The sequence below is a fragment of the Onychostruthus taczanowskii genome, unplaced genomic scaffold (assembly GCF_017590055.1).
Source record: "Onychostruthus taczanowskii isolate IOZ18803 unplaced genomic scaffold, ASM1759005v1 scaffold28, whole genome shotgun sequence".
NCBI lineage: Eukaryota > Metazoa > Chordata > Aves > Passeriformes > Passeridae > Onychostruthus > Onychostruthus taczanowskii.
Genome location: NW_024500128.1, coordinates 7,919,880 through 7,935,700, shown reverse-complemented (window position 1 = coordinate 7,935,700; position 15,821 = coordinate 7,919,880). Strand labels below are relative to the sequence as shown.

General features: G+C 40.0%; 1 protein-coding gene across 6 annotated transcripts in view; it reads left to right on the top strand.

Annotated features, from left to right (window-relative positions):
- The window catches only part of ELMO1 (engulfment and cell motility 1), a 302,722-nt gene that overhangs the window by 25,987 nt on the left and 260,914 nt on the right, over positions 1-15,821 (top strand). For 2 of the 6 annotated variants that reach the window (XM_041407811.1, XM_041407812.1), the window contains exon 3: positions 5,213-5,292. The exons of the other annotated variants lie outside the window; for them this stretch is intronic. The gene's annotated coding sequence lies outside the window, so the exon portion shown is untranslated. The remainder of the gene's footprint in view (positions 1-5,212; positions 5,293-15,821) is intronic. 6 annotated transcript variants of the gene reach the window in all.

The following is a 15,821-nucleotide window of genomic DNA, read 5'->3' as shown; positions in this document are numbered from 1 at the left end:
TGCAGAATGGTGATCTCTGGTATGTGTTTGTCCTGTACGTGGCAGCATCTACCAGTGGGCAGTTTTAACATCTGATGATTTAAATTGCAAAATGATGACTTTACACTCAAATCTATAAGAAGGCAACCTTTTCCTCTCCCACCCACAGCCCCATTGAGAAGTGAAATGTACTGAGATGCAAAAAGTATGTCAAATATGCATTTAAATGCCTTGCTTCTCTGACGTTTCATTTGATATGTGCTACATGTGACTTTGAAGCATAATAGCACATTGTGCTAAACTGATGGAGTTAGTCAGTGTTTGATCTCGTCAACGGAACAAATGGATTGTTTTAATGATTTTTAATGACCTTTTAGACAGGAGAATTGATTTTGTACATTTTTAAAGGTAAACCAGGACATAGCTGAGTCTTCTTTATATTTAGGGTTTGAGCAAAGTAATCACAGATTTAATCACAGAATATTTTAAGTTGAAAGGGACCCACAAAGATCACTGAGTCCAGAAGTTATCAACAGCTTTGGAATTAAGAACCTTAAAATACACACATTCTAGTGATAGAATTGGAGGAGTTGGAACTCTGTTTACCTGCTGATGTTCACAAAACTTCTGGATGGTGCACATTAAAGTCAGAAGTTTATAGCTTTGCTTATTAAAGTCACATTCCTGTGAATATAGCACAGGTGAGCGAGAAGGAGAGCACACAAAAAGCATACTTAGCAAATACTGGTTTGTGCTAATAGCCTTTCTTGTCACCTTCTGGCAGCATTTTTGAAGTACCAGGTTTTAAGCCATCAGCTGTGGGTATAGGTAACTCAAACGATGGCAGGTTTGAATATAAGCAGATCAAACTGGCTCTGTACTTAGCCAGCATTTTTGAAATATTGCTAAAATTAGTTCTGTAGATATCTACAGCTGATGTGAAGTGGAGGTTAGCTCTGTTGGGTAGGTCTAAATAAAAATCTTGCCCTAAGATTGTTTTTAAAATTAACCTTGCTTTTGCTTCCTGCTCTCCCACCCACGTTTTTGAAATAATGCTACATCTCGAGATAACAATTTGACTATTATCCCTTGTGTATGGTTCCTGGTTCTACAGTTAGGTAAGAGTATGAGCAAAATGTAAATTCTTTGGTAACTTGGTAGAAGATACTATTTCATTACAATTGCTATTTAATTTTTGCAAAAGAACTTCCCACGCTGAATGTTCTTTTGAGTTATTTGAGGTTGATTTTTCATGAATAAAATTCTTAGTCATCTCCAGAATCTATGCAATATCTTAAAGAAATGAAGATTTTGCACATTTCAGTAGTTCATAGGTCTCCTTTTGCACCTCTCTTGTCTCCTTGCTTTGCATGTAAGAAGCTGCTCTTCTGGCTGTAGCACTAGCCTTGAAGCTGGGAGTTAAGTGGTGAAATCCTTCCTTCATGGAAACCAACAGCAAAGAAATTTGCATTCATTTTCTACTTTAAGCCCTGACATCGACTTTCTGTGTGACCTTGGTGTGAAGGTCTTATCAGCAGAATTTATGCAAATAATCTGCACCTTGTTCTGCAGAACAGGAATATATCATGGGCTGACATGTGGCAAAGTTGCATACATGCAAATGATACGTTTGGCAGTTCATGTTTTCCTCTTCCTGTGTGGCAGAACTCTTGAGGATATGTGAGGTCCTTCACGTTTTGTCAAAATATTCATAGCCTATCAAAGCAGGACGCATCTTCACAATGGCTGTAGTCTTGTCTTGAACCTCTGTCCCACAGCTGCACATCTTACATCAGTTTATGTTGTGTATGATCTTGGATGAGTAATTTTGTGGAGGGGAGTAGAGTACTAGAATGCTGTGCAAATTGGCCTTTGTTGCAGTGAATAGAAGCCCATGGATATATCACCATACCTTTTTGTACCTGGGTAATGATATATATAGATATATATATATGTAATGATACATATATTGGGATATAGTATATCCCAATAACAGGTAAGCTGGAATGTTTCAGGACATCCTCGTGAAGGATTTTGGGGTCACTAAAAGTTGTAAGTAAAATGGCTCCTGTAGCTCTATTGCAAATATCCATTCTTGATGCTATTCTAAAAGCCTGAGCTCATGAATTATAGAATAGTTGGGGTTGGAAAGTTCCAATCTCCCTGCCATGGGCAGATACACCTTACACTAGACCAGGCTGCTCAAGTCCCTACCCAAGCTGGCCATGAACACTGCCAGGGATGGGGCACCCACAGCATCTCTGGGACACCTGTTCCAGTGCCTCACCACTCAAAGATATTTTTCCTAATATCTAACCTAGACCTACCCTCTTTCAGTTTAAAGCCATTACTTCTTGTCTTATCACAATATGTCTTCCCCGTCTCTTGTTGGCCTCCTTTGGTACTGAAACACTGCTCTAACGTCTTCACAAAGCCTTCTCTTTTCCAGTTGATCAGACCAGACTCTCTAAGCCTGTTATCATAGGAGAGGTTCTTCACCCCTCTGATCATCTTTGTGGCCCTCCTCTGGACCTGCTCCGATAGGTCTTAAGGGTCCTGCCCTTTGGGAAAAAAGGGAAATAAGGAAGACTTTGGGAAGTACCAAACCAGTAAGTCGCACCTTTATGCCTGTCAAAGACCATGGGGCAGATCCTTCTGGAAACTGTGCTAAGGCACATGGAAAATAAGGAGCTGATTGATGAGAGCCAACATGGCTTCACTAAGGGCAATTTGTGCAGATCTGGTGACCCTCTACAATGGGGTTATGGCATTGGTGGATAAGGGAAGAGCAAATGACATCAAATCTATCTGGACTTGTGCAGACACTTGACACTGTCCAGCATGGTATCCTTGTCTCTATATGAAGAGACATGGATTTGATTGATGGACCAACTTGTGGATAATGAATCGTGTGCAAAGTAACAATTAGAGAGCTGTGCTCAACAGCTCCATGCCCAGGTGAAGAGCCATGATGAGTGGCGGGGATCTTTAATGGGATCAGCATTGTTGAACACCTTTGTCAGTGATGTGGACCATGAGATTGAGTGCATACAGCAAGGTTGCTGGTGACACCAAGCTATGTATTTAGCTTGATGGGCTGGACAGAAGGGATGCCATCCAGAAGGATGTGGACAAGTTGAGAGATATGTCTGTTGGTCACGGTCTTATTAAATGTCCTGTTGTTGGATTTGGACCAGTCTCTCCAGGTTTCTCTGCAGAGCACTCCATCCTCCAGCAGATTGACACTCTCCCTGCCCACAGCTTGGTGTTATCTGCAAATTTGCTAATGGCAGACTCGATCCCCTCATCCAGGTCATAAAATATTATATTAAACTGGTCTGGGCCCAACACAGATCCCTGGGGGACACCACTGGTGACTGGTCACCAAGTGGATGTAGCACCATTCCCCACCACTTTCTGGGCCTGGCCATCCAGACAGTTCTTAGCCCACCAAAGAGTGCACCTGTCCAAGCCGTGGGCTGCAGCTTTTCCAGAAGTATTCTGTGGGAGATGGACTGAATTTCCCCTCCCCCAGCAGCTTTAGTTTAAAGCCCTCCTCACCAGCTTGGCAGGCTAAATGACTACATTAAAAAAAAAATTTGTTTGGGAGGGTAGTAACTCTCATTAGTCTAATTGCCGTAGCTGAAGAAGGTAAACAATTTAAGTTGCAAAAAATGTTTTCTGTCATCAAGTGCAAGCAGCAGACTTGAAAGCTAAATTGAAGTTAGAGAACACATGCTTTGAACTTGCTTAGATCTGTATCAGTCTGACAGAAAAGCATAGCTGATAGCTGCGGAGTAAAGAGCATGATGGAAAAGTAAAAGAAAGAAGAAGGCTGTTGTGCATGGGAAGGAGTGAGTCAATAACATATGGCTTGTAAAACATGAAGACATTTTATAATGTGCAATAAAATTATTGTCTCTCAATCTCATCTTTTGTTATGTATTAAAGCTATAATCTAAGACTTGTTTCTGGAAGGCTGGTGGTGAGGTTTTTTTGTGAAGGATTTTTTTGTGTTTGTTTTTATTTCTCTTATTTAATGTCTCCAATGGTAAGTGCTTTTTTTCTTGTTACCCACATGAGTTTGCGCTGGTGCAACTGTGTGCATCTAGCAATAGTTCATTTAAAATTACCATGTAAAACTAATTCATGAAGCAATACCTATCTTTTTTTCAAACAGCAAGAATTAGTACCCACTTTAGCAGTGAAGATAACAAATATCAGCTGACAAAAGCAGTTCTTGATTTATATTTAGATACTGGGGTAGCAAACTTTAGGGTTAAGTGCCTTTAGAATACACCTGTTACAGAAGGCAGCACTTGATTTGAAACAGGTATTTAGGTAAACTTAAAATTATAATTTTGAAGTTTGCTGCAGCTACATTTACTATTTGGTTGAGCCTCAGAAAAACTCATCAAGGTCCAGCTAATTGGGTGGGCATGCACCAATGCTATGCAATGCAGTGTGTCTGTTATGAGGGGATGTGTGCCATATTTGGTCTCTTTCCTGTTGCACAGCTTGTATTCCAAGGCCACTCTGAAATCACGGAGCTTCTTGAGAGGTATAGTTGTGCCACATGCATAAGATGTTTAATTACTTTATGAAATGCAGTTTTATTTTGGAAGTGGTATGTTTTTTTCTTAAACTCTTGAGTGATTTGCTAGTCTTATTCCTAAGGGGAATATCAAAGTGATTTTATCCCATGCTCCAGCAGGGAACATGAGAGAACTAATATGAGCTACACTTGCTTCCAAAAGAGTATGATGGAGCTGGGTAAACTTAGTAAATAAAAGTACAAATAAAATCACAGTGACTTTAATTTGAATTTTCTTTTTGATTAAAAACGTACTCATTTCAAGTCTAAAATCATCTTTACTTTGAAGTGAGGTTTGTATTTATGATATAACAAGGAAATGTTATTCCATCTGATGGTTATTATTGTGCTGTTAAAGTTTTCTTTGCAAATGAAGAAAATCTTTTTTCTTGATTTGAAAAGCCATGTGTTGGAAAGGACTTTAATGTCTGGAAGGGCTTCAATGACCCTAGGTTACCTAATGATAGCATTATCAAAATAAACACTATTCACAGATTTATAGGATGATTTTTTTTTCATTCTGAATTGTCTTTGAAACTGCCATTTAATCTCAAATTATTTGTAGTGCAATAGTTGTTGGGTGGAGATTTGCTTGGGTTTAAAAATTTATATATTTTCTTTTGTTTGTTTGTTTTTCAGGTCAATATGGAAACATTTCAGCAGGTTTTATATTCGTTTTGATGAGGCAAGATTTTTTTTTGCCAAGTCCCCATAAAAAGGTTAGCTAATGTTGTAGTTTAGGTTCTGTATGTGAAGTTACTGTGTCAGATTTATACGTAAACTTTAAAAGTAAACATATGAATAAAAAAAATTCTGACAAAAGTCCAACTTCTTGAATGCTGAAGTTGCAGGAGTTTTCTTTAAATGATAGAGAGGTTGGGTAGGGCTGGAACTGAATTAGTTTTATTTTCAGATTGTGGTATGTTGCAGTTTTATTTTAATGGCAGAGGCTGGAAGAGGCAAATTAATTGCTGTTGTGGTGTAGAGGCATGTCAAAGTTTGAAGAATTATGGAGTTTGTGTTGTGCTGAATTGGAGTGATGAAGTACAGATAACAGGCCACAGCTGTAGCCACAAATTAGGCCTCTCAATTTGATGCTGAAAGTATTGCATTAGAATTGCTTTTCTAGGATTACCATGTGGAAAGTCTGATGAATAAAAGCAGATCTGAAATATGGAAGCTAAAAATCCATGCTGCTTCTGCTGCTGCAAAAAGATTTTTGGGGCTTCATCGTTGTGAAACAAAGGTGACAACTTTACTAAAGCAAGAGCAGTGCTCAGGAGCTTACTGGTCTTCAAGAAATGCTGCTGGTTTTTGAATCTTAGCAGTTGCTTAAAGAACTAGAGTTTTCAGTGATTTCTTCACCTCACAGCCAGCATGGCTGGGGGGAGGATGAGAGCTATGATCCATCCCGTGACCTCACAGCACCTGTTTTTACACAGATTCCAGCAGAGCTGGGAGCATGGGACTTATCTGGCTTATCTGGAAGTGTTTCTGGAAGCTGTATAAACTTTGTTCCAGCTGCAGTACTCTGCAAAAGCCTATATAGGAAAGATCCAGAGAGGAGGTAGAACACCACCTTATGAGCTCCTGTGGGCACAGGAAACTTCAGCATACAGATATTGCTCTTGCAGTCTGTGTAGCTACCCTGTTGCTGTGGGAATATTAATGCTTCAGGCACAGGACAGTTGCAATGTAGTAACAGATCAGATCTAACTTAGAAGAATAATATTGAGCAGTGATAGTTATATTAGCAGGAATGTTAAAAACAACCCCAAATTTACAGGCCTGTCCAGTGTTCAGGTTGGCTGTCAGACACATATTCATGACAGGTTCACACATGGTCCAAGAGCATGAACTGGGGTGGACTGGCTGAAGCTGTCACAGCTGTTTCGTAGCTGTGTGTCCTATGAAATTGTCTGGGGCACTGAATTCTTATAAAACCAAGAGATAGCTCTAGCTAGGTGAGATCTGCATGCAAACTTTTCTTATCCCATAAAACCAAATCCTGTATAGGGCTGGAACCAAGAAGGTGCTGAGTAATAAAAGACTGTGCAAAGTGTCCCCTTCCCCTTCCTCAAATGTTCTCATCCAGTAAGTGTAGCTCTAGCCTGACCTGCAATATCCTGTTCATTGTTTTTGTGCTAGGAGTTTCCTGAATGCCCCATGGAAAATGTGACACACTTTAAAATTTAGAACAAATATCTTCTGCAATGGGGCATAACCAAAAGGAAAAAACCTCATTCTGCATTGTGACCTTAGTCCAGATTGGCATTCTAGTGAAGATATTGAGATATAAAGCCACACAGTTGTTCCTTGGATTTGAGAATTTATTTATGCACAATTTGGAATTGAAAAATCTCTGGCCTTTTCAAAGGACTCTTCATTTTTTCTTGCTGTTATTTTAATACTTTTCAAATGCATGTGGCATTTTAGCTGGTTGACTGATGACCAACTGATGTTTATGTAAGGTAGCTGAGGCTATATTACATTTGGGGTGTAGTATTTTATTGTTTGCTTCAGTCTCCTTTTGTGACTTTCAAACTGGAATTCCCATCAAGTCCTTCAAATCTATAAATCCACATTTTTGAAAAAGGAAAGTAAGATAGATGGCAATTCTAACATTTGGTGTATAAGGGTTTTGTGATGGATTGTTTTCTTCTAACTCCTCTGTTCATACTTTCATAATCTTGAAAAGAAGAAACATTTCTAAATCAAAGTGGGTTAAAGATCATACACGTGGTTTTATTTTAATAAGGGATAAAGCTGAAACCTTACTGAGTGGACATTGTTCAGCACTTGTTCTCTGGGGCATATGAATCATTCCCTTCATTACTGGTCTGGAAGCATTTCCTTTTGTGGTTGCCATGTATTTTGATTAGAAAAACCAATACAAGATAATACTTGGTGCATTCCTTTTGGTGCTTATGCTCATGTGCAAAGTTAATATTAAAAAAAAAAAAAAAGAAAAAAAAAGAGCCTTTTGTGGCCATGTGAAGTTTTGATTTCATGGAGTGAGTTTGCTTGCTTGATTTATATCTGTCAGCAGGAAGGGGATTTTAAAGAAGGCATAGTGAGCCTGCAAGCTTGAGAAAGAGCTATAATTTGCATGGCTGCATCTTGTGTGTCTGGGACCTGTCCTCCCAAAGGCTGGAGGGTGAGGTGTGCTTTGGGGGCTATTTGCTCTGTGAGTGTTGAGGAAGACAGCAGGAAATGTGTGTTTCTTGTAGCTTTTTCTCATTGCTGGTTGTTAGTATTTGGGACAGTGTGCCCTGAAGAGGGTAAGGTCAAAGAGAGAGAGAATCATAAATAAGAGAATTAAAGAATTTTAGACCTGTCCTCTCATGCCCATTGCTGCCATATCTACACAAACATTCTCCCTTCAGTGTCTCTTTATCAGTATTGTTGAAAGAGGCTGTTAAATGAGGAAACCAGCTTTCTTTTTTGAACTTTTAACCTTCACAAAAGCTACTGCAATTGGCTTCTGCAGAGCATAGGTTGTTTTGATCTGGCATTAAAAAAAATAAAATAGGAAGAATGAAATATCAATGTGCACTTCTGAATTTCCCAAATTGGCAGTTGAAGGTCTTGCTTCCCCGTGTTTTACAAGCCTGAAAAGTGCAGAGAGATATTGGTGAGGGTTGAAATGTGTCTGTTGCATCTCAGTTGGGATGTACTTTGGCTGAGATGAAAGTTCAGCAGCTGGTACAAAATTTCCACCTGGAAAAAAATGGTTGGTGTATGTGTGAATGTAATCTCTTTTAGGAAGTGGAAGATAGCTTAAAGAATGGGTCATGTAAAGGGAAATAAAACACTGTCAGAAAAGAAAAGGAGAAAAAAAGGGCAAAGGTGAGAGAGATGAATTGTACAGCCTAGGCTAAATGTATTATGCTTAGATTTCTTCTATTAACAAATGTCCTGTTTAAAAATAAATAAACAAATATTTCATCCTTGTTAAACAGGACGTAGTAAAACTCCTGACGGTCGCTATTCTTTGTAAGAGTCGATCATTTGAAAATTTTATGTACTAAAAGCAAGGAAAGCACATTAAAGTCTAATCCATGCTTACTTTAGTGGGTCTTAAAACTGTCATCACTTCAAAGTCATGCAAAAGCAAAAATAAGATCTTAAATACAAATGCTTTTTTCTCCAGTGACTTTTAATGCGCATAAGTCAATAATTAAAAAAATCTAAAAGCGGATCAAGGTCAAATCATGCCTTAGATAACATTTAATCTAAAAGTGCTTGAAAACACCTGTTAGGGGTATCATTACTATCTTTGTCATCTATATTGAAATGTAATATATTCTTGGAAATTTGAAAATTTAGAGGGACACAGTTTGCTGGCAGGAACCTGTAGCCTTTCCTTCTCACACACAGCCTAATAGCTGCGCTGAATACATTGTGATGTGTTGTGGCAACTCAAAAGGAAAACGTGCTCAACAAGGCTTTTTACTTCTTAGCTGCTAGAGGAAACTGCCAACCTTTGGCATGGTTAAGTTTCTTCTAAGAGAAAACAGCAATAAATAGTATAGAGGTAACTTGGCTGGTGGCATGCAAAGCTACCTTGCTGCCTTCTTCCTTTTAAGATAGGATTCTTCTTTCTTAAAGAAGGTTGGTTAATGAACCAGGGGAAATAGTAACAGATTTAGGAAAGGAACTGTTAAAACAGGCACCTCCTCAATTTACTGGCAATAGTTCAACAAGTTTGATCTTGTTAGAGATGAAACAGTTCCTGAGAAAACTGGCATCCTTCATAGCTGTGGGATTTTTCATCTTGCTGTCATGTTATGCATCTTCAAAGCAAGAGGCCAGCATTTTCTGTCATGTGCCTGTCTCTTTTAACATCTGCATTTCCACTTCAGCAATGAAATTATTAAAAGCAAAGGCAGGAGAGTAGGGTAGCCAGCAGCCATGCATTAATCCCATCGTGTAAAACTACAGAGATTATTTGGGTCCAGAAAGAGGTAACTGTGACAGGACAGGGGTGTCTTCCTGTCATGGGTGTGCTGAAAGTAAGGCAATTGCCAGGAATGGCTGAACCAATGAAACAGATGACAGATTATTTCTGAGTAGAGAACAGCTTAAACTTTTGATGCCTTTGATAAAACCAAAGCACACAGTGTTTGGCAAAGTCACTGGTATTAAATGATGAAACCCTGAGTAAAAGGAAGAATGTGATAGAGACAAACAGTAGTTGCTTGCTTGGCTGCTTCACAGTATCTGCATTTTGATTGGCTCTGCAGACATTTGTGCGTGTCTTGGGGATGCTTAACGTAAGGAAAAACAGCTTTATATGTAAAGAAAATGGCAATGAGGTTTCAGGCTTGGTCCTTACAGCATGTTCTGTGTGCTCTTTCAGTCTTGGCTTAAATGAAAATAATGATGCTTTTGTTTTGCCTGGGAAAATAGTTTCCCTTGCTGGTTTGGTTTAAAGTGTGCAGTCACCTAGAAATATATTTGTCATTTTGTCTTGGAAATTAATCTTTTAATTTGGCAGATTAAGATAATTAAAACACATTGGAAAATAAATAAAATCAACAAAGGTCTGATGGATAATTGCTCCGAAATGTTCAAATAGAGCACAGACCATTTCCAGCAGACCCCAAGGCTGCATCTTCACTTCTACATCTGGTTTTAATGGAAGGTGTTGTATTGAGTCTAAGGATGGTAGCAAGAAATAGGTAAGCCAGTCTCTACTTTCAGGGCCTTGAGGGCTGGGAAGGGTGAAATACAGCAAGATCTGGGGGAGTAGTCTGTCCAGTCACATGAATAAATAAGGCAGCTGCCCATTCTGGGTAATCTGTCAGCATGATTTAGATACAATCTCTTGTAGCCTTTAAATACCTCTCAACTGCTCTGAGGAAGTGTGGTGCTCCATTTTATGCTTGGTGGTTGGAGGCAAGTACATGGCCACACACCAAGCCTTTGAATAAGAGAAAATTAAACACAAGTGTTCTTGCTTCCAAGTTTAGCATCTTTGTCTTTGAAGCAGAACTCTCTGTTCATTTGAACAGTGTGATTGCTACATGTGGTAGAGAGTCCTCTTTAATTAGTGCTTTGGGGAACAAACTTGGAAGATATAGGGTCTATCTGCAGGTGGGTTTTTTAATTTTGTTTTTTTTGTGGTCTGTCTCTTATCCTAGCTGCTAATGAGTACATTTTCTCAAGGACACCAAGGTCAAATGAGAATCCGGGGCTCTTGTGTCTCAAGAGGTTTGTTTTGCAAATGCTAGAATACATTTTTCTGACTTGTTTATATGGGAGCATTAGACTTTCTCCTGGATACTGATGCAGCATATTTACCTATGGACACTTCTGCTTCAGAATTTTCCTCAAGTGCCTTAATTAGAGTTAGTGTAGTCTTTTCAGTCCTAGTCAAAATTGTTGGAAGAGTGGGTGAGACCAGCAAGGTAAGAGATGTGACTGAAAAAACCCCAAATTCTTTTAACACACCGACAAAAAGGCTTGCGAAGGTGGTGTGGCCCGTAGGAATCTGCTCCAGAGTCTGGAGAATGAGACGGGCAAAAAGGAAGCTTCAACACAATATTTTCCTTCATTCCTTGTGTTAAGAGATTTTGTATACCCAGATCAAGAAGAAGCAGTTGGGAGCTGCATATTGTGGAGAACATGTCATTGTGAACCCCACATGTATCTTCCAGGAAAGACAGAAGAAAGTCAGATCCAGCTCTGACAGAACAGCCAAATCCCTTGTTAGGAGAAGGGGAAAATGGAAGAGATGGGCAGTCTACTTACTTGTTACAGGTCAGGTTTGTCTGTCAGCTTTGGAAATGGGACATCTCTTTTGTGATCACACACCAGATTAACATCTGATGGACTCTGTCTATGATTCTGAGAATGCAGCTGGAGGACTGCATCAATGAGAAGAAAATGAAGAATTCTTTCAGTAGAGATGTGCATTGTAGCTTTTTGGAAATCTTGTACTTTCAGTATAACCTGTGAATACTGCTTAATTTTGTGTGAAATTGAGAGATGGGTAAGGCTCTGTGCTTGCCGTTGTCTCCATGCTGCCAAACCTGTAAAGATGTACTGTAGTCTTCACAGCAGAGTAGAAATGCTTGACTGAGGAGCAGAAAGAGGACTACATTCTCTTTTAAAGTGATTGATACCTTACTGCTTGAACAGCAGAGATCTATGATGTTAAATTACTACTGAATTACAGATGAAAGGTGCCATAGAGTTATGTGGTTGGCTTTGTTTCCCTGCTGCTGTTTGCTCACAAAGGACTTTCCAGCCAGGTGTTAGCCCTCCAGGAAGTTCAAAATGGTCAACTTCAGTTGACAGCTTTATTTGGGAATAGTTCTAACATGTCAAACTGAAGTAGATGGTTACCTGAACAGATTTGCCACCCCTCACCCCGAAGTGCAATGGGAAAATTTAATTTGGGAGCACTAAAATCTGAAAGCAAGAAGGATAAACAATGGTTTCTCTCACAGGGTACTTGGTTGAAGGAGTGTTACTGTGTATTTCTGAAGATACAGACTCTGGCAATCATCATTTCAGAGCACTGAAAATGTACTTGGATTTAATCCAAATACTTTAATCTTTTAATGTCTGTTACAATTATAAAGCAGCTCATTGAATTAATGAGACATACTGTAATGAACTTAGTAATTGCATACTTTTACATCATTCTTCTCTATGGAATTGAATCTCAGCTGTATGCCACGAACTTTGCACAGGTGAAAAAGTTTAAAATGAGCAGGTTATATTCCTGTTTTCCTCTTTGACCTTACACATTGCTTGTTGTGGTCCTGAAGCTTGGGTGAGTGAGTGGTGAATGCATTCAAGGGGCTAATCTGTCTAAAAATCTGTCTTTCTTTTTGTTTTATGGGTTACTTTTTAGACACTCCATCTCTCTGAACTGGTATCCTGGACAAATGCCAGTGCTGGCACTGGGGAGAGGGAGGCAAAGCTGTGACATTGGGGAAGCAGACATCAGATCTGCTTTGCAACTGGACTTTGCCATTCAGAGAGCTTTTTGGAGGAGAAAAATTTTATTTTACTAGACAATGTAAGGATGGTGGCTCAGGATGATATATATGTATTACAATATTTTTAACATGAAAGAGTTATGAAGATCCATTTTTTTTTGCTACATTATAAGTTAGAGGTATGCATGTTATTATTCAGCAAAAGGATAGTGTCCTTTTGCTTTTTGCTACCAGCATCTCCCTGTTCTGCAGATAGCAATTTTAAGTTCTTACCAGGTAAAATGCTGGGCAATAACTCCTCCGTGGAACCAAGTTGGTTGGTTCCACACAGGAGTTATTTGAGGCACTCTTAATTGTTTTTAGGATAATAGAGTAAAGCATCACACAGCAAGTGCTGGTTCATTTTGAATGGGTGTTTTGATAGAAGTTTGATTGAGTTGCAGCATCGTTGGTGACAATTGATGTTCTGGCTCCTGGGAAGAAAACTGCCACGAGTCATCTTGCTGAATAATGTGGCTGGCACAGTTCAGTCCTCAGTGCTTGTTGCTTGTCTGCATGTATTGTGGGGAGGTTAAGCACTCAGCCCGTTGATTAGCCAATTTGGAAACAGTGCATGTTTTGCTCATTCTTGGCATAACTCCGCATGTTCCCAGCGAGGCTGGAGCAGGAGCTTCAACCGGAGCGTGGCAATGGGGAAACACAGCTGTGCTGTCATCAGCTTTTGACAGAGTATTAGCTCTAGTCATCTCAGGAGTCTTAGTGAACATTTGAAACTACAGTTCCTTATGAAATAGAAGAGACTTGGAGAAACAGATCACATGTACTACTAAGAAGGTGACTTTTTAATTGACAGTGACTTTTTATCTGAACAATGAAGTGAACATATGTACTAGACAAGCTGGTCTTTTTCATGAGTCAGGTTTCTTCATGAAAGTGTTCCCACTTTTTTTCTAATAGCAAGACGATAGATATTAATAACACCTGTGTATAGCTTCAACTGCAGTGGCTGAAGTGATGGCTATCCTCTCCCCCTTTTTTTTTTTTTAATAGCCCAGCATGATAGCATAAATTAGATTCAATGGGGGTTTAAGTTCGCATGTGGGTTGTAATTTCTGAGTGAACTCACTACCTGTCTTGCCGTCCTTGCTAAAAGGGAGAGACAGTAAGCTTTTCAACTGCTGTCTGCTGCCTAAACTGCATGACTCCCTAGAGCTTATGACTCAAACCAATAAAGGATGATGTTTGCATCATTCTTTCCTCTTTCCCTGGGCCATGCAGATTTTAATGTTGAACAAAGAGTGCAGCAAAATTATGGGGTGACCACAAATTGTACCCAGTGCTTGAATGTCATGTATTAGTCTGTAACACAAACACATTTTATGGCACTTTTCTTGTCAGAAGTAAAGTTCCACCTTGATCTTTAAAATTTTATTTCAGGTTATGGAAGCCTGGGATATTTTTTGAATGACTGCTCTTGGATGCCAGATGGGAAGAGTTATGGAGATTGTTGTTCCTAAGTTGTAACCAACGGCTGGTTTTAGTGTGTTGCAAGAATCTTACTTTGGCATAGAAGGCAACCTGCTACAAAAGCAGGTCTTTTTGCTCATGGTGTGCCCACTGAAGTACAGAAAAGGGACAGTATTGGAACACAGATGGGCAGGCTGTAACTCCAAGAGTGCTTAGAGACAACACGAGTGTAGAAAATCACAGAATGGTTGAGTCTGGAAGGGACTCCTGAAAGTCATCTGGCTAACTGCCCTGCTCAAACAGGGTCATCTGCTGCTCACAGTTTTGCAATAGAGCGACGAGTAAGGGATAGTCTCATGCTAAAATACCTGGATCTCTTGTTATTAAGTGTCACATTTAATGCAGTTTACCGAGCTTTATGCAGAACAAATCTGCCCTGGAAATGGGCTGGGTGAGCAGTGTTGGCACTGTTATTATCTTGCAGTCAGATTTGTTCCAAAAGGTTTCTTGGACCCCTCCAAAACACAGTCTGTGTTCTGGCTGTGTGAACCTGGAGTTTGCCCTGTTCTTGTGTTCTTTACTATCTTTTTGCTTGTATCTTACCTTATATTGATCTTATGGTTAACCTGACTGTATTACTGAAGTCGTTGTTTGAATTATTGTGGTTTCTTCTGGGCTGTTGGGGTCCACTCCAGTGACCTATGGACCTTTGCCCACACCACATTTCATAGACAAAGGTAAAAGATTGAGAAGCGCTCTCCTCCACGTGGGAAACATTCTCTCTTTATACCAAGAGACACACCAGGTGGATGAACACATGGGAGAAAGAGAGTGTTCCCTGGTGGCAGGGAACTTTTATACCCTGCGGAATCGGGAGAGAGGAAGAGGTCCACAGCTGATGGGACACCAGTGAGGAGTGGCTAGGGGAGGGGTAACCCAGGGGAGAGACCACCAGGGAGTACTGGGGCAGGTGAGGGAAAGGCCACGTGATGGGGGAAAGGGATAACAAACCACGTGATATAACATAAGCTATTCTGTGCAATATGAAGACTACTCTGTGCAAATTTCCAATCACCCAGTGCAGAGTAACAGCTAATTAAACTCCAGCTTAGTCTTGACATTCTATTTAATGCAGAATAGCTCAAGTTATTCCATAAATGTTAGCTGTAGGCATGGTCTCTAATATTAACTGTGCCAGGCATTTTTTTCCTGAGTGGCCATCACTGTTTTTTCCATATGCTGTCTAGTTTTGCTGAATGTCCTTCACAGAGCCAGCACTGGGAAGTCCACAAGTGTTAAGGATAAATTATTTTTTGTGTCTATAAGAGTGAACTGACAGAGAGCTAGAAGCCTGCAGGGGTGGATTCAGAGTCTGTATAGTGCTGGAAAGTCAGAAAAACATGGGGCATTTTGACTATTAGGTGTTTTGATGCATGGATTGCAGTAAGTATTTCTGCTGCAAGATTGCTGACGGGTGGTTTCTTTCCTTCTCTTGTTTTTTTGTTATCTTTTATGGTATCATAGAAGGCTCTGAGTTGGAAGGGACCCACAGGAATCACTGAGTCCAACTCCTAGCCTGCACAGGACACCCCAAGAGTCACATCATGTGCCCAAGAGTGTTGCTCAAACACTTGAACTCAGACAGGTTTTGTGCTGTGACCGCTTCCCTTGGGAGCGTGTTCCAGTGCCCAATCACCCTCTGGGTGAAAAACCTTTTCCTAATATCCAACCTAACCCTCCCCTGACTCAGCTTCATGCCATTCTCTTGGGTTCTCTAGCTGGTCTCCAGAGGGAAGAAATCAATGCCTGCCTTTCTGCTTTCCTTC